A 9,475-nucleotide genomic window follows, 5' to 3' on the forward strand; every position below is an offset into this window, starting at 1 on the left:
AATGATTAGTGCATGTGTGAAGCAATGGACCCTTGTAGTTGTCAAAAAACTGAGCTCGGCCACTACCGAGGAATAGGATCAACTCACAGAAAACAGGAAATACAAAATGCACGAAGACAATGGAGAGCAGAGTACACAGGATGTTTTACGTGGAAAACCCTAAATGGGAAAAAACCACGGGAGTCCTCCAACTCCAACTATCACTATAAGCAGAGATGTACAATGGTGAAGCTACAAGGCAACAACCTTGAGCTCACTGTCTTCGCCACAAGCGGCGGTAATACACAGAGGCAACGACCTCTTCGTCTCTCTCTCTCTCTCTCTCTCTCTCTCTCTCTCTCTCTCTCTCTCTCTCTCTCTCTCTCTGCTGCTCACTTAGCTCCCTCTAAGTGGAAAACCAGAAAAATGAGTAACAACAACATAAAATTGTTTGCCCTAAGTCATATTTATACACATATGACTTTCGGGCTATTTACAAATATAGCCTCAAGGGCCCTTGGCAAACATATTCACAAATATGTCCCCGCATCCGGATCTCTCTCCGGGTACATTCGTCATCCGGCTCCGTAGCCGGGGTACTCTTCATTCGGCTTCATGCCGGGTACTCTTCATCCTCCGGTTCCGTAACCGCAACCGGGCTTGCCGTCATTCATCTCCGGACATCCCATCCGGAGGGACCGAAACCCCAACAAACTCCCCCTTCACTTCGGCATGGGATGTCTCTCCAATCCGATCCTCTTCCGGCATGCTTCCAGCTTGTCGGGTGTGAGCACCTTGGTCAGCATATCCGACCCGTTCTCGTCCGTGTGGATCTTCGTCAGCACGAACTCCTTGTCTTCTATCCTTTCCCGGATCCAGTGGTATCTACGCTGGATGTGTTTCGTCCGGGAATGGTAGGCCGCGTTCTTCGCAAGGTGAATGGTACTCTGACTATCGCAGTAGAGCCGGTACTCCTCCTGCCGGATACCGAGCTCTCTAATGAAGTCCTTCATCCATATTATTTCCTTGCCGGCTTCAACAGCCGCCATGTACTCCGCCTCCGTGGTTGACAACGCAACCGTCTTCTGCAACCTCGACTGCCACGAAACGGCTCCCCTTGCATATGTCATTACATACCCAGATGTAGACCGGCTGGTATCCGCATCAGCCGACATGTCCGAATCGGTAAATCCATCGAGTTCGGGCTTACCGGAGCCGAATTGGAGGCACATGTTCGAAGTGCCCTTTAAGTATCGGAGTATCCATTTGACCGCGTTCCAGTGCTCCTTGCCGGGATTACTCATATACCGGCTCACCACTCCGACTACGTATCCAATGTCCGGTCTTGTACACACCATTGCGTACATCAAGCTTCCGACGGCAGAGGCATATGGTACTTTCATCATGTCCTCCTTCTCAGCCTTTGTCTTGGGACTTTGCTTGCTGGACAACTTGCAGTTTGCCGGGAGGGTTGACCCGACCGGTCTTGCTTCCGACATGTTGAACCGGTGAAGCACCTTTGTCACGTACTTCTCCTGTGACAGCCACAACTGCTTCTTCTTCCGGTCCCGGATGATGTGCATCCCTAGTATTTGCCTCGCCGGACCCAGGTCCTTCATTGAGAAGGTTCGGTGAAGCGCTTTCTTCAGCATCCATATCTTGACCTGGTCCCGTCCGACGATCAACATGTCGTCCACGTACAGGAGGAGTATTAGAAAGTCTCCTCCTTCGAACTTCTTCACAAACACGCAGTGATCGGACTGCGTTTTGTGGTACCCTTCGTCGGTCATGAAAGAATCGAACTTCCGGTACCATTGCCGGGGAGCCTGCTTCAGTCCGTAAAGGCTCTTCTTCAACCGGCATGCCAGGTGCTCCTTCCCTTTCTTCTCGAATCCTTCCGGTTGCTGCATGTAGATCTCTTCTTCGAGGTCACCGTGAAGGAATGCCGTCTTCACGTCCATCTGTTCTACCTCGAGGTCCATGCTTGCCGCTATGCTCAGCACCATCCCGATGGAGGTCATCTTCACTACCGGGGCAAATATCTCGTCGAAGTCGACGCCCTTCTTCTGCTGGAACCCCTTCACCACGATCCTGGCTTTGTATCTCGGGGGGTTTTCGGCATCTCCCGGTTTCAGCTTGAACACCCACTTGTTTCGAAGTGCCCGCTTTCCTTTCGGCAACTCCACAAGTTCATATGTGTGGTTCTCATGCAAGGAATCCATCTCCTCCTGCATGGCACTTAACCACCTGCGGCTATGGGTGTCAAGCTTTGCTTCTTCAAAACTCTCCGGCTCCCCCTCGTCGGTTAGCAGCACGTGCTCTGGTTCCGGAAATCTCCGGGGGGCCCTTCTCTCTCTTAGAGGATATCTCCGTTCCGAAGCTTCGGTAACCGGCTCCTCCGTTTCCTCTTCATCCGAATCCATTTCGGGATCGGGGCCGGTTCCGGTATCAGTTTCATCTTCTTCGGCCGGATCCTCGAGTGCTAACCGGTCCCTTGCCGGTCGGGACTGCTCTTCGTAGAGTTGATCCTCACCGGTCGACTTGGAGCTCTTCATCTTCTTCTCCGACTCCCAGTCGGCGAGTGTCTTGTCCTCCATGAAGATGATATCACGACTCCGGAATATCTTTTTGTCGACCGGGTCCCATACTCGGTAGCCGAACTCGTCATCGCCGTAACCGAGGAATATGCATGGCCGGGTCTTTGGATCTAGCTTTCCTCTCCGGTCCTTTGCCACATGCACATATGCGAGACACCCGAACACCTTCAGATGCCGGTAGGATACTTCCCTACCGGTCCACACTCTCTGCGGCGTGTCTCCGTCCAAAGGTACTGAGGGTGATCTGTTTATCACGTATGTCGCCGTCGACATTGCCTTAGCCCAAAACCCCTTGGGTAATTTCGCATGCGCCAGCATACTCCGGACCCTCTCCATTATGGTCCGGTTCATCCTCTCGGCCAGCCCGTTCAGTTCCGGCGTCTTCGGCACAGTAAACTCGAGCCGGATTCCCATCGAACGGCAATACTCCTCGAATTGCCCTCGGTATTCTCCTCCGTTATCCGCTCGTATCGCTTTCAGCTTCTTGCTGGATTCCCTTTCCACTCTTGCGTGGAGTTCTTTGAAGACGCACAACACTTGGTCCTTTGTCTTCAACGGTGCCGTCCACAGCTTCCGGCTGTGGTCATCAATGAATGTCACGAAGTACTGGGCTCCGCCATGTGACTTCGTTTCTACCTGACACACATCAGTGTGTACCAACTCCAATGGTACACTACGTCTCGTCGGTGGCCTTGAGTGGAAGGAGGTTCGGTTCTGCTTACCGGCCAGGCAATCGGTGCACTTCTCCAGGTGCACATGCTTCACTGGAATAAGGTTGTCTTCTGCAAGCCTCTTCATCCCCTTCTCACTCATGTGGCACAGTCTCTTGTGCCACAGCTCACCAGCAGTGTCGGCTGCCACGTTCAACTCCTCCGGACACAACCAGGCATTCATAAGGTACAGTGTGTTGGCTTTCCGGGCCCGAGCCACTATCAGGCTCCCTTTGCTGAACTTCATGACACCGTTCCGGATGCTACCCGTGTAGCCTTCATCGTCTAGCCTCCCGGCCGAAATCAGGTTCAATCGAACCTCCGGAACGTGTCGGACATCCTTCAGCAGCATCTTGCATCCGGTTGATGTCATCAGCCACACGTCTCCTATGCCGGCAATCCGGCATGTACCTTCATTTCCCATCCGGACACAGCCGTGCTCACCGGCTGTGTAGGATGAGAAGTATTTCTTCTCCGGGGTCAGGTGGAACGACGCTCCGGAATCGACCACCCAGGTCATCTCTTCACCGGCAAGGTTCAGCTCCCTCTCTTCGGTAATGAGCATTATCTCTTCTTCACTTGCCGCGAGTGCCGTCGTTCCTTTCCGGTCCTGCCCTCGCCGATCCGGACCTCTCCGGTCCGTGGCTCCCCGGTATGCACCGTTTCGCTCCGGTGACTTCTTCGAATCGGTACCGTCGGTTCCGTTGTCTTTCCGGAAATGCCGACAGTTCTTCTGGAAGTGCCCCGGCTTCCCACAGTAGAAGCATGTAGGTCTTCCCCTCGACTGTGACCGTGTCCCTGACTTCTCCCGTCTTTGCGGACTCCGGTTCCGTTGTCTTCCCCTTTCCGATTCGGTAAGCAGCGCCTTCGAGTCGGAGGCCGGTTCTTTATCTCTCCGACGCGCTTCTTCATTTAGAATACTTGTCTTTACCGTTAGTAAAGACAAGTTCTCTTCCTTACAGGAGGTGCTGAGAGTAACTACCAAGTTCTCCCAGCTCTCCGGAAGGGTACACATCAGCATGATGGCTTGCATTGCGTCATCCAACGGGAACTTGATCGCCGCAAGCTGGTTCACGAATCCCATGAATGTGCTGATGTGTTCGACCATGCTCTCGCCGTCCCGGTACTTAAGATTCACTATCTTCCTCATCAGGGAGGTCCGGGTCAGAGCATTCTTCCTCTCATACAGTCCGGACAGCTTCTGCCACATCTCATAGGCGTTCGTATCGTTCGCCACATGTTGCAGGACACTTACATCGACATATTGTCGGATCGTCGCTACGGCCTTCCGGTTCAGGAGCTTCCACTCCGACTCTATTACCCCCTTGGGTATCTCGGCATTGTCGATCGGTTCGTACAGGTCTCGGACGATGAGAAGGTCTTCCATCTTTATCTTCCAGTCGGCGTAGTTCTGTGAGTTCAACACCATCATGCCCGGAGGCCCACTACCGCCGCCTTCCATTTTCTGTGTTACCGTCGCTCTGATACCAAATTGTCAAAAAACTGAGCTCGGCCACTACCGAGGAATAGGATCAACTCACAGAAAACAGGAAATACAAAATGCACGAAGACAATGGAGAGCAGAGTACACAGGATGTTTTACGTGGAAAACCCTAAATGGGAAAAAACCACGGGAGTCCTCCAACTCCAACTATCACTATAAGCAGAGATGTACAAAGGTGAAGCTACAAGGCAACAACCTTGAGCTCACTGTCTTCGCCACAGGCGGCGGTAATACACAGAGGCAACGACCTCTTCGTCTCTCTCTCTCTCTCTCTCTCTCTCTCTCTCTCTCTGCTGCTCACTTAGCTCCCTCTAAGTGGAAAACCAGAAAAATGAGTAACAACAACATAAAACTGTTTGCCCTAAGTCATATTTATACACATATGACTTTCGGGCTATTTACAAATATAGCCTCAAGGGCCCTTGGCAAACATATTCACAAATATGTCCCCGCATCCGGATCTCTCTCCGGGTACATTCGTCATCCGGCTCCGTAGCCGGGGTCTTCATCATCCGGCTCCGTAGCCGGGGTACTCTTCATCCGGCTTCATGCCGGGTACTCTTCATCCTCCGGTTCTGTAACCGCAACCGGGCTTGCCGTCATTCATCTCCGGACATCCCATCCGGAGGGACCGAAACCCCAACAGTAGTGAACTATCATGTTTTGTGGAGACAAATATGTTATGTTTCAGTAACAATGGGTTTACATGTAAGCATGTGTTTTTATGGCCATGTTTACTAGAGTTTGATGAGTCAAATAAGTAAAGTGTCGGTATCTCCACATACAAATGCTACCAAATAAGTGTAGATTTTGTGTGTTAAATGGGATACAAATCGTAAGAATGTCAAAACCGGTGTGCATGAACGCACCTAGTATGAAATGACTTTGTTTTCAAATGAAGTGGGAGACATTTGCGGGTCCTCGAAAAAGCTCATTGGCAAAAACAATTTAGGGATGTGGAATTACCTCTCCAATTTCAATTTGATTCTTTAGGACGGGTTGTAAAGCCATTGAACCCTCGAGGTTTTCGTCAAGCGGGAGGATCTAAACAAAAGGTTCTCGTAGATGGCCCTAAGGAGGTGGTGCATGAAAATCCATATGCTACATTAGACCATCCTTCAGCTACTTCCATGGCATCGGTTGTTCTGAAGGAGCAAGTGCACCGATAAGGTTGATTGAATGAAAGTAGTAACATGGAATGTTAGATGGGCATGTTCTCCTATTAAGCAATTGGAACGCATCATGCCTTGGTCGTGAAGAAGAGCGCATCAACAAGGATGCCAAGTAATTAAAAGGACACATGAAAGGGAGGTAGTAATAACCAATAGGGGAAAGGAAAGTCAATGGGTAGCCAAGTGTGAAATGACCACACCCATGATGTAAAACCTCTATATAAACCACATTGTAATGTCTTTGCAAGGGTTCCTCCATTTGAAAGATCTCTTAAGTGATTAGAGCTCTAACCGTCCTCTCCTCTTTCTTGTAATCATAGGTTTAAGAGAGATTAGCGTAGATTTAGTGATAGTGTTTAGTAGATAAACACTAATCTCTCTTCCTTGTTGGTGCTAGACCCCTTAGCAAGAGGGTTAATTAAACAAATTTGTTGAGCGTGCAAGCGCAACATGATCCAGATCGGCTGAATAAGCCAAGAGCCGGATCAGTGTTCGGAACCAAGGGCCGCATTGGTGTCCAGATCTGAGTGTAACCGGTAGGCCGTTAGAGGCCTACCTTCCTAGCCTAGTACATAGGCATATTTTTGGGAGTTAGTGATTGTCGCTCAATACGAGCATTGAAGTACTTGTCAATACTTTTGTCAGTCATTTTAAGGACTTGTATAAAATGTGTTATAATGCACATTTGTATGTACACAGAGCTTTTGGGAATAGAGATTCATTGTCTTGCTCTCTTGTTGTCTCTCTCTCACACACACCTAATATGTGTATTCCATTCTCTATGTTTTCTATTGCTATCCGCTTGAGCCGGTTGTGGTTTGTTAGCTTCCGCATATTTATTTTTTCATGGTATCAGAGCACGAGGGTTAGAACATCCTCTGTTGTTGACAAGAGCCTTCAACACAAACCAAGACCTAACATCCGATAAGAACAGACAAGAAGAGAAATGGACAGAAATATGGGAAGCTCGACAGGAGCAACTACGCATCTTGGTCATACAAGATTCACCAATACCTATTAGGGCATGGGTATTGGAGTTATGTCGAAGGAGCAAATGATGTAGCAGCATATTCGACACATGGGGATTTTCTGACTTGGAAACAATCAGGAAGCAGAGTTCTCTACTGCTTTGCATCTAGTGTTGAGACACCAAGACGCCAAAGGAGGCTTGGGGAAATCTGAAGAAGATATTCGCCGCGAGCACCACAACCAGAAAGCTTCAACTCAAACAAGAGCTAAGCAATGTCAGGCAAAGAGACATGTCAGTGGCTAATTACACCTCCTAGATCAAGGACATCTACGACTCTCTCGCCTCTATCAACATGACCGTCGAGGAGGACGAAATGGTGCAGGTCTATCTCGATGGGTTGACATCTAAGTTCAGATTATTCCGAACGGTGGTCTTCACAAGAGAGAGTACATCGTCATTCTTCGAGTTGCAATCGATACTTCTCATTGAAGAGAACCACACAAGTGCATCAACGAGCATTAACACCGACAACAAAATGTTGTACACGGAGGCGGATCACCCCCCTAGTCATGGTGGACAAGGCAGGTCGACACGCAATGAAGGTGGCCGACAGGTGCAAAACCGAAGGCATAAGCATCATGCCGACAGCAATTCTAGATCCTCCGGGAGAAGGGGGAGCCAAGACGCTGCCAAAAACCAGCAAGCAAAGGCCAAAACGGAATGTTGGTATTGAGAGAGCGAGTGTTGGAAGAAGAGCTCTGATTCAGAAAAATCAGGATCCGACAAGGCCAGACAAGGAGTTGGCAAAGCTCGCACTACGCCGAAGGATCTGAAGGATCTGAAACCAGAAATGGATCGGACCCAAATTCGTGATGAAGCACAAGGCCAATTCGATGGGGATGAATACCTCGAAACTGAATGAGGTATGGTATGTCGATTCTAGAGCGTCACACCAAATGACAAGCCATGAGGAGTGGTTCATGTACTTGGAGAAGCCGGAACAACTGGGGGTCATCGAAACCAGTGACAATGCCCCACATACAATCGAACATGTCAGTGAAATCCCCCTAAACCATGTCCGATAAAAGGGGAAGCTAATGAACGCCCTGCACATCCCGATAATCACAAAGAATCTGGTGTCGGTTGGACAGATTGTCGACCAAGGGATGCAGGTCCGATTCACACACCTCGAGTGCTTCATTGAAGAAGAAAGTAAAGTCATTACACAAGGGCGCCGAGAAGGGAGGATGTTTATCCTCGAAACAAATGAAGTCGGAACCACTATGTTTGCAAAAGGGCAAAAAGTCAAGTCGGATATCGACCTATGATACAAGTGGTTCGGCCATATCAACTTCCCGTAGTTTCGGGAGATGCAGACAAAGAACATTGTCTTCGGATTACCAAAATTCAATGGTTGGAATGACCAAGTCTGTGAAGCCTGTCAGTTAGGGAAGCAACACCGACTTCCATTCCCCAACGAGCGAAATCAGAGACGGAACCAACTTGATTTGATCCATTCGGATGTGTGGGGACCGACACAGAACGTGAGCATTGGAGGAAGCCATTATTTTGTAACCTTCATCGATGACTACACTCGGCACACCGGGGCGTGATTGATCGCGAAGAAGAACGAAGTCTTTGCCTATTTCCGGAAGGCGAAGAGCCTTGTTGAATGGGAAATCGACAGGAAGATCATGTGCCTAAATATTCGATGGCAGAAAAGAGTACTTTTCCAACCAGTTCTCGAGTTATCTTCAAAAGGAAGAAATTCGACGAGAATTCTCTTGCAAATACACACCGAAGCAGAATAGTGTGGCTGAGCGGAAGAACCGGACAATAGAGGAGGCAGCACGGGCGATGCTTGAAGATAAGCATTTGTCATGAATACATCAAATCATAGCTTCACTTGGGCTTGAACCCAAGACCTTGTAATACGTAATCAAGAACATGACCATTAAGATAGCATATGATCATATGAAATGATAAAAGCTATTTCTTAAATAGACTGAGTATTGTAATATTTTGGAACATTCTAGAATATCCTAGAACATCTTAGAATATTCTAGGTCTAGAACATTCTAGAATATCATAAAGAAGACCAATCTTACAATGTATCACATGATGACTATGATCAAAATAATGACATATGTCATAATGACCAAAATTCTGATGAGGATAATGAAGATTCTTTCATTGCCTTCATGGCCCTCACTTCATTTAACAACTCTCCCACTTCAATGTGGATTCTTGATATAGGTGCCACATGTTACCTCACCTCAAGAGTTGAATGGCTCAAAGACTATAAGGTCTTAGAACATCCTTTCCCAATGAGATTTAGGAACAATGGGGTTGAATATGCCCTTGGACATGGGATTGCCCATCTTGAACTTTCTGATGGGAACTTCATTGAAATCAATGAAGTTTATTGTATACCTAACATAGCAAAAAACTTGATATCTGTCAATAAACTCATAAATAATAATACATCCGTCGAGTTTTATCACAAATATTGTATCATTTGTCATAAGACAGCCTTCAGACGA

This window comes from Azolla caroliniana, unplaced genomic scaffold, assembly GCF_043228905.1.
Source record: "Azolla caroliniana isolate FFs.n. ecotype wild unplaced genomic scaffold, voAzoCaro1.0.p SCAF_17, whole genome shotgun sequence".
Classification (NCBI taxonomy): domain Eukaryota; kingdom Viridiplantae; phylum Streptophyta; class Polypodiopsida; order Salviniales; family Salviniaceae; genus Azolla; species Azolla caroliniana.